We start from the raw sequence: 19,547 nt of genomic DNA, 5'->3' as shown, positions 1-19,547 counted from the left end.
TTCGCATATAAACCCAAAAAAGTGGACGGAGGGAAGGCCGCTGAGGTAGCTCAGTGGTTAGAGCATCGAACGCGTTATTCGAAGGTCGTAGGTTCGATTCCTGCTCATGGCTGGTTATTTTCTCATCCACATTTTTTTCTTCTAATTTACATTCCATTGGTTCTAATAACTTCCCCTGCACATTCCTTGGCATTACTGTCCGTTAGATCTCATTAATATTGTGTTAGGGCACGGAGGGGAGAGCCCTTGGGTATACACTTCTTTCCCTTATTTTCATTAAACGAAGGTCTCGTACTGGCAGACTTGGTGTGTTTAGGTTGTATGAGAGGGACAATTATTCAGCTTCCCTCTCATAATAAGTTTGCGTGCTACATGACGCCAAAACATGCGCATAACAGTGTCTTCACACTCGTCGTTTGGCTTATAGATGGCGCTGACTCTCAATCCTACTTCTAAATTCACATATAAACCCAAAAAAGAGGACGGAGGGAAGGCTGCCGTGTTAGCTCTGTCGTTAGAGCATCGAACGCGTTATACGAAGGTCGTAGGTTCGATTCCTGCTCACGGCTGGTTATTTTCTCATCTACTTTTCTGTCTTCTTATTTACATTTCATTGGTTTTAATAACTTCCCCTGTACATTCCTTGGCATTACTGTCTCTTAGATCTCATTATTATTGTGTTAGGGCACGGAGGGGCGAGCCCTTGGGTGTACACTTCTTTCCCTAATTTTCATTGAACGAGGGTCTCGTACTGGCAGACTTGATGTGTTTAGGTTGTACAAGAGGGACAATTAATCAGCTGCCCGCTCATAATAAGTTCACGGGCTACGTAACGCCAAAACATGCGCATAAGAGTGTTTTCACACTCGTCGTTTGGCTTATAGATGGCGCTGGCTGTCACTCCTACTTCTAAATTCGCATATAAACCCAAAAAAGTGGACCGAGGGAAGGCCGCTGTGGTAGCTCAGTGGTTAGAGCATCGAACGCGTTATTCGAAGGTCGTAGGTTCGATTCCTGCTCACGGCTGGTTATTTTCTCATCTACTTTTCTTTCTTAGTATTTACATTTCATTGGTTTTAATAACTTCCCCTGTACAATCCTTGGCATTACTGTCTGTTAGATCTCATTAATATTGTGTTAGGGCACGGAGGGGCGAGCCCTTGGGTGTACACTTCTTTCCCTTATTTTCACTGAACAAGGGTCTCATACTGGCAGACTTAGTGTGTTTAGGTTGTATAAGCGCGACAATTAATCAGCTACTAGCTCATAATAAGTTCACGTGCTACGTGACGCCAAAACATGCGCATAAGAGTGTTCTCACACTCGTCGTTTGGCTTATAGATGGCGCTGACTGTCACTCCTACTTCTATATTCACATATAAACCCAAAAAGTGGTTGGAGGGAAGGCCGCTGTGGTAGCTCAGTGGTTAGAGCATCGAACGCGTTATTCGAAGGTCGTAAGTTCGATTCGTGCTCACGGCTGGTTAATTTTTCATCCACTTTTTTTTCTTCTTATTTACATTCCATTGGTTCTAATAACTTCCCCTTCTCTTTCCTTGGCATTACTGTCCGTTAGATCTCATTAATATTGTGTTAGGGCACGGAGGGGCGAGCCCTTGGGTATACACTTCTTTCCCTTATTTTCATTAAACGAGGGTCTCGTACTGGCAGACTTGGTGTGTTTAGGTTGTATGAGAGGGACAATTATTCAGCTGCCAGCTCATAATAAGTTTGCGTGCTACGTGACGCCAAAACATGCGCATAAGAGTGTTTTCACACTCGTCGTTTGGCTTATAGTAGGCGCTGACTGTCACTCCTACTTCTAAATTCACATATAAACCCAAAAAGTGGATGCAGGGGGAGGCCGCTGTGGTAGCTCAATGGTTAGAGCATCGAACGCGTTATTCGAAGGTCGTAGCTTCGATTCCTGCTCACGGCTGGTTAATTTTTCATCCACTTTTCTTTCTTATTATTTACATTCCATTGGTTCTAATAACTTCCCCTGTACAATCCTTGGCATTACTGTCTGTTAGATCTCATTAATATTGTGTTAGGGCACGAAGGGGCGAGCCCTTGGGTGTACACTTCTTTCCCTTATTTTCACTGAACAAGGGTCTCATACTGGCAGACTTAGTGTGTTTAGGTTGTATAAGAGCGACAATTAATCAGCTACCAGCTCATAATAAGTTCAAGTGCTACGTGACGCCAAAACATGCGCATAAGAGTGTTTTCACACTCGTCGTTTGGCTTATAGATGGCGCTGGCTGTCACTCCTACTTCTAAATTCGCATATAAACCCAAAAAAGTGGACGGAGGGAAGGCCGCTGAGGTAGCTCAGTGGTTAGAGCATCGAACGCGTTATTCGAAGGTCGTAGGTTCGATTCCTGCTCATGGCTGGTTATTTTCTCATCCACATTTTTTTCTTCTTATTTACATTCCATTGGTTCTAATAACTTCCCCTGCACATTCCTTGGCATTACTGTCCGTTAGATCTCATTAATATTGTGTTAGGGCACGGAGGGGAGAGCCCTTGGGTATACACTTCTTTCCCTTATTTTCATTAAACGAAGGTCTCGTACTGGCAGACTTGGTGTGTTTAGGTTGTATGAGAGGGACAATTATTCAGCTTCCCTCTCATAATAAGTTTGCGTGCTACATGACGCCAAAACATGCGCATAACAGTGTCTTCACACTCGTCGTTTGGCTTATAGATGGCGCTGACTCTCAATCCTACTTCTAAATTCACATATAAACCCAAAAAAGAGGACGGAGGGAAGGCTGCCGTGTTAGCTCTGTCGTTAGAGCATCGAACGCGTTACTCGAAGGTCGTAGGTTTGATTACTGCTCACGGCTGGTTAATTTTTCATCCACTTTTTTTTCTTTTTATTTACATTCCGTTGGTTCTAATAACTTCCCTTGTACATTCCTTGGCATTACTGTCTGTTAGATCTAATTATTATTGTGTTAGGGCACGGAGGGGCGAGCCCTTGGGTGTACACTTCTTTTCCTTATTTTCATTGAACAAGGGTCTCATACTGGCAGACTTGGTGTGTTTAGGTTGTATAAGAACGTAAATTAATCAGCTACCCACTCATAATAAGTTCACGTGCTACGTGACGCCAAAACATGCGCATAAGAGTGTTTTCACACTCGTCGTTTGGATTATAGATGGCGCTGGCTGTCACTCCTACTTCTAAATTCGCATATAAACCCAAAAAAGTGGACGGAGGGAAGGCCACTGTGGTAGCTCAGTGGTTAGAGCATCGAACGCGTTATACGAAGGTCGAAGGTTCGATTCCTGCTCACGGCTGGTTATTTTCTCATCTACTTTTCTGTCTTCTTATTTACATTTCATTGGTTTTAATAACTTCCCCTGTACATTCCTTGGCATTACTGTCTGTTAGATCTCATTAATATTGTGTTAGGGCACGGAGGGGCGAGCCCTTGGGTATACACTTCTTTCCCTAATTTTCATTGAACGAGGGTCTCGTACTGGCAGACTTGATGTGTTTAGGTTGTACAAGAGGGACAATTAATCAGCTGCCCGCTCATAATAAGTTCACGGGCTACGTAACGCCAAAACATGCGCATAAGAGTGTTTTCACACTCGTCGTTTGGCTTATAGATGGCGCTGGCTGTCACTCCTACTTCTAAATTCGCATATAAACCCAAAAAAGTGGACCGAGGGAAGGCCGCTGTGGTAGCTCAGTGGTTAGAGCATCGAACGCGTTATTCGAAGGTCGTAGGTTCGATTCCTGCTCACGGCTGGTTATTTTCTCATCTACTTTTCTTTCTTAGTATTTACATTCCATTGGTTATAATAACTTCCCCTGTACAATCCTTGGCATTACTGTCTGTTAGATCTCAATAATATTGTGTTAGGGCACGGAGGGGCGAGCCCTTGGGTGTACACTTCTTTCCCTTATTTTCACTGAACAAGGGTCTCATACTGGCAGACTTAGTGTGTTTAGGTTGTATAAGCGCGACAATTAATCAGCTACTAGCTCATAATAAGTTGACGTGCTACGTGACGCCAAAACATGCGCATAAGAGTGTTCTCACACTCGTCGTTTGGCTTATAGATGGCGCTGACTGTCACTCCTACTTCTAAATTCACATATAAACCCAAAAAGTGGTTGGAGGGAAGGCCGCTGTGGTAGCTCAGTGGTTAGAGCATCGAACGCGTTATTCGAAGGTCGTAAGTTCGATTCGTGCTCACGGCTGGTTAATTTTTCATCCACTTTTTTTTCTTCTTATTTACATTCCATTGGTTCTAATAACTTCCCCTTCTTTTCCTTGGCATTACTGTCCGTTAGATCTCATTAATATTGTGTTAGGGCACGGAGGGGCGAGCCCTTGGGTATACACTTCTTTCCCTTATTTTCATTAAACGAGGATCTCGTACTGGCAGACTTGGTGTGTTTAGGTTGTATGAGAGGGACAATTACTCAGCTGCCCGCTCATAATAAGTTTGCGTGCTACGTGACGCCAAAACATGCGCATAAGAGTGTTTTCACACTCGTCGTTTGGCTTATAGATGGCGCTGACTGTCACTCCTACTTCTAAATTCACATATAAACACAATAAGTGGTTGGAGGGAAGGCCGCTGTGGCAGCTCAATGGTTAGAGCATCGAACGCGTTATTCGAAGGTCGTAGCTTCGATTCCTGCTCACGGCTGGTTATTTTTTCATCCACTTTTCTTTCTTATTATTTACATTCCATTGGTTCTAATAACTTCCCATGTACTTTCCTTGGCATTCTTGTCTGTTAGATCTCATTATTATTGTGTTAGGGCACGGAGGGGCGAGCCCTTGGGTACACACTTCTTTCCCTTATTTTCATTGAACGAGGGTCTCTACAGGCAGACTAGGTGTGATTAGGTTGAATTAGATTGACAATTATTCAGCTTCCCGCTCATAATAGGTTCACGTGCTACGTGACGCCAAAACATGCGCATAAGAGTGTTTTCACACTCGTCGTTTGGCTTATAGATGGCGCTTACTGTCACTCCTACTTCTAAATTCACATAAAAAGCCAAAAAGTGGATGAAGGGAAGGCCGCTGTGGTAGCTCAGTGGTTAGAGCATCGAACGCGTTATTCGAAGGTCGTAGGTTCGATTCCTGCTCACGGCTGGTTATTTTCTCATCTACTTTTCTGTCTTCTTATTTACATTTCATTGGTTCTAATAACTTCCCCTGTACATTCCTTGGCATTACTGTCTGTTAGATCTCATTAATATTGTGTTAGGGCACGGAGGGGCGAGCCCTTGGGTATACACTTCTTTCCCTAATTTTCATTGAACGAGGGTCTCGTACTGGCAGACTTTGTGTGTTTAGGTTGTACAAGAGGGACAATTAATCAGCTGCCCGCTCATAATAAGTTCACGCGCTACGTAACGCCAAAACATGCGCATAACAGTGTTTTCACACTCGTCGTTTGGCTTAAAGATGGCGCTGACTGTCACTCCTACTTCTAAATTCAGATATAAACCCAACAAGTGGATGCAGGGGAAGGCCGCTGTGGTAGCTGAATGGTTAGAGCATCGAACGCGTTATTCGAAGGTCGTAGCTTCGATTCCTGCTCACGGCTGGTTATTTTTTCATCCACTTTTCTTTCTTATTATTTACATTCCATTGGTTCTAATAACTTCCCCTGTACAATCCTTGGCATTACTGTCTGTTAGATCTCATTATATTGTTTTAGGGCACAGAGGGGCGAGCCCTTGGGTGTACACTTCTTTCCCTTATTTTCACTGAACAAGGGTCTCATACTGGCAGACTTGGTGTGTTTAGGTTGTATAAGAGCGACAATTATTCAGCTACCCACTCATAATAAGTTCACGTGCTACGTGACGCCAAAACATGCGCATAACAGTGTTTTCACACTCGTCGTTTGGCTTATAGATGGCGCTGGCTGTCACTTCTACTTCTAAATTCGCATATAAACCCAAAAAAGTGGACGGAGGGAAGGCCGCTGTGGTAGCTCAGTGGTTAGAGCATCGAACGCGTTATTCGAAGGTCGTAGGTTCGATTCCTGCTCACGGCTGGTTATTTTCTCATCTACTTTTCTGTCTTCTTATTTACATTTCATTGGTTCTAATAACTTCCCCTGTACATTCCTTGGCATTACTGTCTGTTAGATCTCATTAATATTGTGTTAGGGCACGGAGGGGCGAGCCCTTGGGTATACACTTCTTTCCCTAATTTTCATTGAACGAGGGTCTCGTACTGGCAGACTTTGTGTGTTTAGGTTGTACAAGAGGGACAATTAATCAGCTGCCCGCTCATAATAAGTTCACGCGCTACGTAACGCCAAAACATGCGCATAACAGTGTTTTCACACTCGTCGTTTGGCTTAAAGATGGCGCTGACTGTCACTCCTACTTCTAAATTCAGATATAAACCCAACAAGTGGATGCAGGGGAAGGCCGCTGTGGTAGCTCAATGGTTAGAGCATCGAACGCGTTATTCGAAGGTCGTAGCTTCGATTCCTGCTCACGGCTGGTTATTTTTTCATCCACTTTTCTTTCTTATTATTTACATTCCATTGGTTCTAATAACTTCCCCTGTACAATCCTTGGCATTACTGTCTGTTAGATCTCATTATATTGTTTTAGGGCACAGAGGGGCGAGCCCTTGGGTGTACACTTCTTTCCCTTATTTTCACTGAACAAGGGTCTCATACTGGCAGACTTAGTGTGTTTAGGTTGTATAAGAGCGACAATTAATCAGCTACCAGCTCATAATAAGTTCACGTGCTACGTGACGCCAAAACATGCGCATAAGAGTGTTTTCACACTCGTTGTTTGGCTTATAGATGGCGCTGACTGTCACTCCTACTTCTAAATTCACATATAAACCAAAAAAGTGGATGGAGGGAAGGCCGCTGTGGTAGCTCAGTGGTTAGAGCATCGAACGCGTTATTCGAAGGTCGTAGGTTCGATTCGTGCTCACGGCTGGTTAATTTTTCATCCACTTTTTTTTCTTCTTATTTACAGTCCATTGGTTCTAACAACTTCCCCTGCACATTCCTTGGCATTACTGTCCGTTAGATCTCATTAATATTGTGTTAGGGCACGGAGGGGCGAGCCCTTGGGTATACACTTCTTTCCCTTATTTTCATTAAACGAGGGTCTCGTACTGGCAGACTTGGTGTGTTTAGGTTGTATGAGAGGGACAATTATTCAGCTGCCCGCTCATAATAAGTTTGCGTGCTACATGACGCCAAAACATGCGCATAACAGTGTCTTCACACTCGTCGTTTGGCTTATTGATGGCGCTGACTGTCAATCCTTCTTCTAAATTCACATATAAACCCAAAAAAGAGGACGGAGGGAAGGCTGCCGTGTTAGCTCTGTCGTTAAAGCATCGAACGCGTTACTCGAAGGTCGTAGGTTTGATTACTGCTCACGGCTGGTTATTTTTTCATCCACTTTTCTTTCTTTTTATATACATTCCATTGGTTCTAATAACTTCCCCTGTACATTCCTTGGCATTACTGTCTGTTAGATCTCATTATTATTGTGTTAGCGCACGTAGGGACGAGCCCTTGGGTATGCACTTCTTTCCCTAATTTTCATTGAACGAGGGTCTCGTACTGGCAGACTTGGTGTGTTTAGGTTGTACAAGAGGGACAATTAATCAGCTGCCCGCTCAAAATAAGTTCACGCGCTACGTAACGCCAAAACATGCGCATAAGAGTGTTTTCACACTCGTCGTTTGGCTTATAGTTGGCGCTGACTGTCACTCCTACTTCTAAATTCACATATAACCCAAAAAGTGGATGCAGGGGAAGGCCGCTGTGGTAGCTCAATGATTAGAGCATCGAACGCGTTATTCGAAGGTCGTAGCTTCGATTCCTGCTCACGGCTGGTTATTTTTTCATCCACTTTTCTTTCTTATTATTTACATTCCATTGGTTCTAATAACTTCCCATGTACTTTCCTTGGCATTACTGTCTGTTAGATCTCATTATTATTGTATTAGGGCACGGAGGGGCGAGCCCTTGGGTACACACTTCTTTCCCTTATTTTCATTGAACGAGGGTCTCTACAGGCAGACTAGGTGTGATTAGGTTGTATTAGATTGACAATTATTCAGCTTCCCGCTCATAATAAGTTCACGTGCTACGTGACGCCAAAACATGCGCATAGGAGTGTTTTCACACTCGTCGTTTGGCTTATAGATTGCGCTGACTGTCACTCCTACTTCTAAATTCACATATAAACCCAAAAAGTGGATGGAGGGAAGGCCGCTGTGGTAGCTCAGTGGTTAGAGCATCGAACGCGTTATTCGAAGGTCGTAGCTTCGAATCCTGCTCACGGCTGGTTATTTTTTCATCCACTTTTCTTTCTTATTATTTACATTCCATTGGTTCTAATAACTTCCCATGTACTTTCCTTGGCATTACTGTCTGTTAGATCTCATTATTATTGTGTTAGGGCACGGAGGGGCGAGCCCTTGGGTATACACTTCTTTCCCTTATTTTCATTGAACGAGGGTCTCTACAGGCAGACTAGGTGTGATTAGGTTGTATTAGATTGACAATTATTCAGCTGCCCGCTCATAATAGGTTCACGTGCTACGTGACGCCAAAACATGCGCATAAGAGTGTTTTCACACTCGTCGTTTGGCTTATAGATGGCGCTTACTGTCACTCCTACTTCTAAATTCACATATAAACCCAAAAAGTGGATGCAGGGGGAGGCCGCTGTGGTAGCTCAATGGTTAGAGCATCGAACGCGTTATTCGAAGGTCGTAGCTTCGATTCCTGCTCACGGCTGGTTAATTTTTCATCCACTTTTCTTTCTTATTATTTACATTCCATTGGTTCTAATAACTTCCCCTGTACAATCCTTGGCATTACTGTCTGTTAGATCTCATTAATATTGTGTTAGGGCACGAAGGGGCGAGCCCTTGGGTGTACACTTCTTTCCCTTATTTTCACTGAACAAGGGTCTCATACTGGCAGACTTAGTGTGTTTAGGTTGTATAAGAGCGACAATTAATCAGCTACCAGCTCATAATAAGTTCACGTGCTACGTGACGCCAAAACATGCGCATAAGAGTGTTTTCACACTCGTCGTTTGGCTTATAGATGGCGCTGGCTGTCACTCCTACTTCTAAATTCGCATATAAACCCAAAAAAGTGGACGGAGGGAAGGCCGCTGAGGTAGCTCAGTGGTTAGAGCATCGAACGCGTTATTCGAAGGTCGTAGGTTCGATTCCTGCTCATGGCTGGTTATTTTCTCATCCACATTTTTTTCTTCTAATTTACATTCCATTGGTTCTAATAACTTCCCCTGCACATTCCTTGGCATTACTGTCCGTTAGATCTCATTAATATTGTGTTAGGGCACGGAGGGGAGAGCCCTTGGGTATACACTTCTTTCCCTTATTTTCATTAAACGAAGGTCTCGTACTGGCAGACTTGGTGTGTTTAGGTTGTATGAGAGGGACAATTATTCAGCTTCCCTCTCATAATAAGTTTGCGTGCTACATGACGCCAAAACATGCGCATAACAGTGTCTTCACACTCGTCGTTTGGCTTATAGATGGCGCTGACTCTCAATCCTACTTCTAAATTCACATATAAACCCAAAAAAGAGGACGGAGGGAAGGCTGCCGTGTTAGCTCTGTCGTTAGAGCATCGAACGCGTTATACGAAGGTCGTAGGTTCGATTCCTGCTCACGGCTGGTTATTTTCTCATCTACTTTTCTGTCTTCTTATTTACATTTCATTGGTTTTAATAACTTCCCCTGTACATTCCTTGGCATTACTGTCTCTTAGATCTCATTATTATTGTGTTAGGGCACGGAGGGGCGAGCCCTTGGGTGTACACTTCTTTCCCTAATTTTCATTGAACGAGGGTCTCGTACTGGCAGACTTGATGTGTTTAGGTTGTACAAGAGGGACAATTAATCAGCTGCCCGCTCATAATAAGTTCACGGGCTACGTAACGCCAAAACATGCGCATAAGAGTGTTTTCACACTCGTCGTTTGGCTTATAGATGGCGCTGGCTGTCACTCCTACTTCTAAATTCGCATATAAACCCAAAAAAGTGGACCGAGGGAAGGCCGCTGTGGTAGCTCAGTGGTTAGAGCATCGAACGCGTTATTCGAAGGTCGTAGGTTCGATTCCTGCTCACGGCTGGTTATTTTCTCATCTACTTTTCTTTCTTAGTATTTACATTTCATTGGTTTTAATAACTTCCCCTGTACAATCCTTGGCATTACTGTCTGTTAGATCTCATTAATATTGTGTTAGGGCACGGAGGGGCGAGCCCTTGGGTGTACACTTCTTTCCCTTATTTTCACTGAACAAGGGTCTCATACTGGCAGACTTAGTGTGTTTAGGTTGTATAAGCGCGACAATTAATCAGCTACTAGCTCATAATAAGTTCACGTGCTACGTGACGCCAAAACATGCGCATAAGAGTGTTCTCACACTCGTCGTTTGGCTTATAGATGGCGCTGACTGTCACTCCTACTTCTATATTCACATATAAACCCAAAAAGTGGTTGGAGGGAAGGCCGCTGTGGTAGCTCAGTGGTTAGAGCATCGAACGCGTTATTCGAAGGTCGTAAGTTCGATTCGTGCTCACGGCTGGTTAATTTTTCATCCACTTTTTTTTCTTCTTATTTACATTCCATTGGTTCTAATAACTTCCCCTTCTCTTTCCTTGGCATTACTGTCCGTTAGATCTCATTAATATTGTGTTAGGGCACGGAGGGGCGAGCCCTTGGGTATACACTTCTTTCCCTTATTTTCATTAAACGAGGGTCTCGTACTGGCAGACTTGGTGTGTTTAGGTTGTATGAGAGGGACAATTATTCAGCTGCCAGCTCATAATAAGTTTGCGTGCTACGTGACGCCAAAACATGCGCATAAGAGTGTTTTCACACTCGTCGTTTGGCTTATAGTAGGCGCTGACTGTCACTCCTACTTCTAAATTCACATATAAACCCAAAAAGTGGATGCAGGGGGAGGCCGCTGTGGTAGCTCAATGGTTAGAGCATCGAACGCGTTATTCGAAGGTCGTAGCTTCGATTCCTGCTCACGGCTGGTTAATTTTTCATCCACTTTTCTTTCTTATTATTTACATTCCATTGGTTCTAATAACTTCCCCTGTACAATCCTTGGCATTACTGTCTGTTAGATCTCATTAATATTGTGTTAGGGCACGAAGGGGCGAGCCCTTGGGTGTACACTTCTTTCCCTTATTTTCACTGAACAAGGGTCTCATACTGGCAGACTTAGTGTGTTTAGGTTGTATAAGAGCGACAATTAATCAGCTACCAGCTCATAATAAGTTCAAGTGCTACGTGACGCCAAAACATGCGCATAAGAGTGTTTTCACACTCGTCGTTTGGCTTATAGATGGCGCTGGCTGTCACTCCTACTTCTAAATTCGCATATAAACCCAAAAAAGTGGACGGAGGGAAGGCCGCTGAGGTAGCTCAGTGGTTAGAGCATCGAACGCGTTATTCGAAGGTCGTAGGTTCGATTCCTGCTCATGGCTGGTTATTTTCTCATCCACATTTTTTTCTTCTTATTTACATTCCATTGGTTCTAATAACTTCCCCTGCACATTCCTTGGCATTACTGTCCGTTAGATCTCATTAATATTGTGTTAGGGCACGGAGGGGAGAGCCCTTGGGTATACACTTCTTTCCCTTATTTTCATTAAACGAAGGTCTCGTACTGGCAGACTTGGTGTGTTTAGGTTGTATGAGAGGGACAATTATTCAGCTTCCCTCTCATAATAAGTTTGCGTGCTACATGACGCCAAAACATGCGCATAACAGTGTCTTCACACTCGTCGTTTGGCTTATAGATGGCGCTGACTCTCAATCCTACTTCTAAATTCACATATAAACCCAAAAAAGAGGACGGAGGGAAGGCTGCCGTGTTAGCTCTGTCGTTAGAGCATCGAACGCGTTACTCGAAGGTCGTAGGTTTGATTACTGCTCACGGCTGGTTAATTTTTCATCCACTTTTTTTTCTTTTTATTTACATTCCGTTGGTTCTAATAACTTCCCTTGTACATTCCTTGGCATTACTGTCTGTTAGATCTAATTATTATTGTGTTAGGGCACGGAGGGGCGAGCCCTTGGGTGTACACTTCTTTTCCTTATTTTCATTGAACAAGGGTCTCATACTGGCAGACTTGGTGTGTTTAGGTTGTATAAGAACGTAAATTAATCAGCTACCCACTCATAATAAGTTCACGTGCTACGTGACGCCAAAACATGCGCATAAGAGTGTTTTCACACTCGTCGTTTGGATTATAGATGGCGCTGGCTGTCACTCCTACTTCTAAATTCGCATATAAACCCAAAAAAGTGGACGGAGGGAAGGCCACTGTGGTAGCTCAGTGGTTAGAGCATCGAACGCGTTATACGAAGGTCGAAGGTTCGATTCCTGCTCACGGCTGGTTATTTTCTCATCTACTTTTCTGTCTTCTTATTTACATTTCATTGGTTTTAATAACTTCCCCTGTACATTCCTTGGCATTACTGTCTGTTAGATCTCATTAATATTGTGTTAGGGCACGGAGGGGCGAGCCCTTGGGTATACACTTCTTTCCCTAATTTTCATTGAACGAGGGTCTCGTACTGGCAGACTTGATGTGTTTAGGTTGTACAAGAGGGACAATTAATCAGCTGCCCGCTCATAATAAGTTCACGGGCTACGTAACGCCAAAACATGCGCATAAGAGTGTTTTCACACTCGTCGTTTGGCTTATAGATGGCGCTGGCTGTCACTCCTACTTCTAAATTCGCATATAAACCCAAAAAAGTGGACCGAGGGAAGGCCGCTGTGGTAGCTCAGTGGTTAGAGCATCGAACGCGTTATTCGAAGGTCGTAGGTTCGATTCCTGCTCACGGCTGGTTATTTTCTCATCTACTTTTCTTTCTTAGTATTTACATTCCATTGGTTATAATAACTTCCCCTGTACAATCCTTGGCATTACTGTCTGTTAGATCTCATTAATATTGTGTTAGGGCACGGAGGGGCGAGCCCTTGGGTGTACACTTCTTTCCCTTATTTTCACTGAACAAGGGTCTCATACTGGCAGACTTAGTGTGTTTAGGTTGTATAAGCGCGACAATTAATCAGCTACTAGCTCATAATAAGTTGACGTGCTACGTGACGCCAAAACATGCGCATAAGAGTGTTCTCACACTCGTCGTTTGGCTTATAGATGGCGCTGACTGTCACTCCTACTTCTAAATTCACATATAAACCCAAAAAGTGGTTGGAGGGAAGGCCGCTGTGGTAGCTCAGTGGTTAGAGCATCGAACGCGTTATTCGAAGGTCGTAAGTTCGATTCGTGCTCACGGCTGGTTAATTTTTCATCCACTTTTTTTTCTTCTTATTTACATTCCATTGGTTCTAATAACTTCCCCTTCTTTTCCTTGGCATTACTGTCCGTTAGATCTCATTAATATTGTGTTAGGGCACGGAGGGGCGAGCCCTTGGGTATACACTTCTTTCCCTTATTTTCATTAAACGAGGATCTCGTACTGGCAGACTTGGTGTGTTTAGGTTGTATGAGAGGGACAATTACTCAGCTGCCCGCTCATAATAAGTTTGCGTGCTACGTGACGCCAAAACATGCGCATAAGAGTGTTTTCACACTCGTCGTTTGGCTTATAGATGGCGCTGACTGTCACTCCTACTTCTAAATTCACATATAAACACAATAAGTGGTTGGAGGGAAGGCCGCTGTGGCAGCTCAATGGTTAGAGCATCGAACGCGTTACTCGAAGGTCGTAGGTTTGATTACTGCTCACGGCTGGTTATTTTTTCATCCACTTTTCTTTCTTTTTATATACATTCCATTGGTTCTAATAACTTCCCCTGTACATTCCTTGGCATTACTGTCTGTTAGATCTCATTATTATTGTGTTAGCGCACGTAGGGACGAGCCCTTGGGTATGCACTTCTTTCCCTAATTTTCATTGAACGAGGGTCTCGTACTGGCAGACTTGGTGTGTTTAGGTTGTACAAGAGGGACAATTAATCAGCTGCCCGCTCAAAATAAGTTCACGCGCTACGTAACGCCAAAACATGCGCATAAGAGTGTTTTCACACTCGTCGTTTGGCTTATAGTTGGCGCTGACTGTCACTCCTACTTCTAAATTCACATATAACCCAAAAAGTGGATGCAGGGGAAGGCCGCTGTGGTAGCTCAATGATTAGAGCATCGAACGCGTTATTCGAAGGTCGTAGCTTCGATTCCTGCTCACGGCTGGTTATTTTTTCATCCACTTTTCTTTCTTATTATTTACATTCCATTGGTTCTAATAACTTCCCATGTACTTTCCTTGGCATTACTGTCTGTTAGATCTCATTATTATTGTATTAGGGCACGGAGGGGCGAGCCCTTGGGTACACACTTCTTTCCCTTATTTTCATTGAACGAGGGTCTCTACAGGCAGACTAGGTGTGATTAGGTTGTATTAGATTGACAATTATTCAGCTTCCCGCTCATAATAAGTTCACGTGCTACGTGACGCCAAAACATGCGCATAGGAGTGTTTTCACACTCGTCGTTTGGCTTATAGATTGCGCTGACTGTCACTCCTACTTCTAAATTCACATATAAACCCAAAAAGTGGATGGAGGGAAGGCCGCTGTGGTAGCTCAGTGGTTAGAGCATCGAACGCGTTATTCGAAGGTCGTAGCTTCGAATCCTGCTCACGGCTGGTTATTTTTTCATCCACTTTTCTTTCTTATTATTTACATTCCATTGGTTCTAATAACTTCCCATGTACTTTCCTTGGCATTACTGTCTGTTAGATCTCATTATTATTGTGTTAGGGCACGGAGGGGCGAGCCCTTGGGTATACACTTCTTTCCCTTATTTTCATTGAACGAGGGTCTCTACAGGCAGACTAGGTGTGATTAGGTTGTATTAGATTGACAATTATTCAGCTGCCCGCTCATAATAGGTTCACGTGCTACGTGACGCCAAAACATGCGCATAAGAGTGTTTTCACACTCGTCGTTTGGCTTATAGATGGCGCTTACTGTCACTCCTACTTCTAAATTTACATATAAACCCAAAAAGTGGATGGAGGGAAGGCCGCTGTGGTAGCTCAGTGGTTAGAGCATCGAACGCGTTATTCGAAGGGCGTCGGTTCGATTCGTGCTCACGGCTGGTTAATTTTTCATCCACTTTTTTTCTTCTTATTTACATTCCATTGGTTCTAATAACTTTCCCTGCACATTCCTTGGCATTACTGTCTGTTAGATCTCATCAATATTGTGTTAGGGCACGGAGGGGCGAGCCCTTGGGTGTACACTTTTTTCCCTTATTTTCAATGAACAAGGGTCTCATACTGGCAGACTTTGTGTGTTTAGGTTGTATAAGAGCGACAATTAATCAGCTACCCACTCATAATAAGTTCACGTGCTACGTGACGCCAAAACATGCGCATAAGAGTGTTTTAACACTCGTCGTTTGGCTTATAGATAGCGCTGGCTGTCACTCCTACTTCTAAATTCGCATATAAACCAAAAAAGTGGACGGAGGGAAGGCCGCTGTGGTAGCTCAGTGGTTAGAGCATCGAACGCGTTATTCGAAGGTCGTAGGTTCGATTCCTGCTCACGGCTGGTTATTTTCTTATCTACTTTTCTGTCTTCTTATTTACATTTCATTGGTTCTAATAACTTCCCCTGTACATTCCTTGGCATTACTGTCCGTTAGATCTCATTATTATTGTGTTAGGGCACGGAGGGGCGAGCCCTTGGGTATACACTTCTTTCCCTTATTTTCACTGAACGAGGGTCTCGTACTGGCAGACTTGGTGTGTTTAGGTTGTATGAGAGGGACAATTAATCAGCTTCCCGCTCATATTAAGTTTGCGTGCTACGTGACGCCAAAACAGCCGCATAAGAGTGTTTTCACACTCGTCGTTTGGCTTATAGATGGCGCTGGCTGTCACTCCTACTTCTAAATTCGCATATAAACCCAAAAAAGTAGACGGAGGGAAGGCCGCTGTGGTAGCTCTGTGGTTAAAGCATCTAATGCGTTAGTCGAAGGTCGTAGATTCGATTCCTGCTCACGGCTGCTTATTTTTCATCCACTTTTCTTTCTTCTTATTTACATTCCATTGGTTCTAATAACTTCCCCTGTACATTCCTTGGCATTACTGTCTGTTAGATCTCATTAATATTGTTACGTACAATCCAAATGGTGTACGAATAACTGTTTATTGGGGCGAACTTGTGCCCGAAAAGTAGCGGCGTCTGTAACAGGCGATCAGCAAAAAGGGATCAATCTCCGAGAGAGAAAAACGCTCGAGCGGTGGTCCACTTCTTCTTCATCAAAATCCCGTGCTGAGGAAGCGCGTGCCGTCACGGCCTTTTCTTGTTTGATCATAAAGCCGCTGATCTCTTGGGGGGGCGCATGAACTAGCGCGCGTAGTTTGAATACTGCGTTCACTTTGCGTCATTATCCCTCCTCCGAAAATGCATCGTCCCGATGCGTAAAAGCAGTGTTGCTGAGATGGTCTGATTGCGTGATTTCCAATGGAGAAATAGGTATTCCTCATAATCGGGTGTGTATAATTCGATGTTCATTGCCTGTCATAATATGGCTTCATTCTGACTACATGCAAGATTTCTGTGCTCCTTCGGCATCTTGATGAGCTCACTTGTCCTTCCGGTGACACCTCGTAGTTCAAGGAGCTGACGCGACGAAGGACTCGGTAAGGGCCGAAATAGCGGCGCATGAGCTTTTCGGAAAGGCCAGGCGTCCGCACAGGAGTCCAAATCCAAACTAGGTCGCCTGGTGCGTAGTCGACTCCTCTCCGACGAAGGTTGTAACGGTTTGCATCCACGCGTTGTTGTTGTCTTATGCGATGTCGCGCCAACTGCCGTGCTTCTTCGGCTCGCTCAATGAATTCGCTGGTGTCAGGCTTGTGCTCTGTATTGTCGCCTACAGGCAGCATTGCATCTAATGGTGTGGTAACTACTCGACCATAGACTAGCTGGAATGGCGTCACTTTAGTAGTCTCCTGCACAGCAGTATTGTAAGCGAAAGTGGCGTACGGCAGTATCTTGTTCCACGCACGGTGCTCCAAGTCAACGTAAATGGACAACATATCGGTTAGAGTTCTGTTGAGTCGCTCGGTTAGCCCATTAGTTTGGGGGTGGTAAGCCGTTGTTTTCCTATGACTTGTGTGGGTAAGTTTCATAATGGACTGCGTAAGATTGGCTGTGAATGCAGTTCCTCGATCCGTGATAACCACCTTTAGGGCACCATGCCGTAGTACAATGTTAGTGACGAAAAATGCAGCTACTTCTATAGCCGTGCCCCTGGTGAGAGAGGCTGTCTCGGCATACCGGGTTAAGTAGTCTGTCGCCACTACTATCCATCGGTTGCCCATTGATGACGTGGGAAATGGGCCAAGTAGATCCATTCCTACTTGTTCGAACGGAGACTCAGGTGGTTCAATTGGCTGGAGAAATCCTGCAGGTTTCAATGGAGGCGTTTTGCGTCTCTGGCAATCTCTACATGTCCTTACATAATGCTGTACAGCATCCAGTAACTTTGGCCAGTAGTATTTTGTGCGGATGCGAGCCAATGTTCTACTCACTCCGAGGTGTCCTGCTGCTGGGTCATCGTGGCAGGCTTACAGGATTTCGGGTCGCAAGGCCGAAGGAACGACGAGTAGGAATTTCTCCTTGCTGTGCTCGAAGTTTCTTTTGTATAAAACGTTGTTTCTCATGAGGTACGAGGACAATCCCCGGACGAAAACTCGAGGAACACGCACGGGTTGCCCTTCCAGATGCTTGATCAGTTTAAGCAACTCCGCGTCAGATCGCTGATATTCAGTCATGTCTGCGGTGCTCACGGCCCCAAGAAACGGAAAGTCGTCTCCATCTTCCCCAGGTGCAGATTCCATTGGTGCGCGTGATAGGCAATCAGCATCGCTGTGCTTGCGACCTGACTTGTATACGACTGTTATGTCGTATTCTTGCAACCTGAGGCTCCATCTAGCAAGTCGCCCAGAAGGGTCCTTTAGGCCTGCGAGCCAGCACAACGAGTGATGGTCGCTCACTGCTCGAAATGGTCTACCATATAAGTACGGTCGGAATTTCTGTATGGCCCATATTACCGCCAGACATTCTTTTTCCGTCGACGAATAATTTATTTCAGCTCTCGAAAGAGTGCGACTAGCATATGTGACCACTCTTTCCTCTCCGTTTTGCAGCTGCACAAGGACGGCGCCTAGTCCCAAATTGCTTGCGTCCGTGTGAATCTCTGTTTCGGCTTCTTCGTGGAAATGTGCCAGGACAGGGTGGTGTAGGAGTCGCTGTCGTAGCTCATTGAACGCCTCTTCTTGCTCGCTTGTCCAGGTGAAAGGCATGTCTTCTTTCGTCAGTCGGGTTAGTGGCTCCGCAATCTTCGAAAAATCTTTAACGAATCTTCTGTAATAGGCACAAAGTCCTAAGAATCGTTTCACAGCCCTTTTATGTGTCGGTCTAGGAAACTTTTCCACAGCTGCTGTCTTTTCGGGGTCAGGTCGAATGCCTTCAGAGCTAACAACATGACCGAGGAAAAGCAGTTCATGAAAACCAAAATGGCACTTTTGGGGTTTTATCGTCAGCCCTGCTGAACTAATCGCTTCGAGCACAGTTCGTAGTCGTTCCACATGCTGATCAAAGGTGGCCGAAAAGATCACGACGTCATCGAGATAAACAAGGCAGGACTGCCATTTTAACCCGGACAGCACAGTATCCATCATCCGCTGAAATGTGGCGGGTGCGGAACACAGGTCAAATGGGAGTACCTTGAACTCGTATAACCCATCTGGGGTCACGAAAGCAGTTTTCTCGCGATCTCGTTCGTCCACCTCTATCTGCCAGTATCCGCTCTTGAGGTCTAGAGAGGAAAAGAATTTTGCGTCTCGTAGTCTGTCAAGCGTGTCATCGATCCTTGGAAGGGGATAGACATCCCGCTTTGTGACGACGTTCAATTTTCGGTAGTCAACGCAGAAGCGCAAGGTCTGGTCCTTTTTCTTTACCAGTACTACAGGTGAGGCCCATGGGCTGGCCGACGGTTGAATTACGTCGTCCCTGAGCATTTCTTCAACTTGGCCTCTGATGACTTCTCTCTCTTTTGGTGACACTCGGTACGGGTGCTGGCAAATAGGTCTAACAGATTGATCGACTATGATGCGGTGTTTGATGATGGATGTTCTTTGCACTTGTGGTCCTATCCAAGGGGTCAGCACTTTTTTCAGCGTTCTGGCAAGTCCCCTGCTCATGACGGAATAGTCTGCGCCTGTGTCTACTAAAGCATTCGTTTCGTAGCCATCTATAATTACCGACAAATCAGAAGCGACGTTACCATTTCCGCACGTAGTCTCGTGTCCGTCATCACATTTTGAAATCGGCACTGGAGGTTGTTTTCTTGCGTCGGCAGTGGCCTTACCTCCCCAGGTCGCCGATTCTAGTTTTCCCGAAGCGGGCTTTGGGGAAGTCGCCTCGGAGAGTTTGAAGATGGGCGCGGACTTGGTGACCGAT

The sequence above is a fragment of the Rhipicephalus microplus genome, chromosome X (genome assembly GCF_043290135.1).
Source record: "Rhipicephalus microplus isolate Deutch F79 chromosome X, USDA_Rmic, whole genome shotgun sequence".
Taxonomy (NCBI): Eukaryota; Metazoa; Arthropoda; class Arachnida; order Ixodida; family Ixodidae; genus Rhipicephalus; species Rhipicephalus microplus.
The sequence above is the reverse complement of the archived record's forward strand: the minus strand, read 5'-3'. Positions refer to the sequence as shown.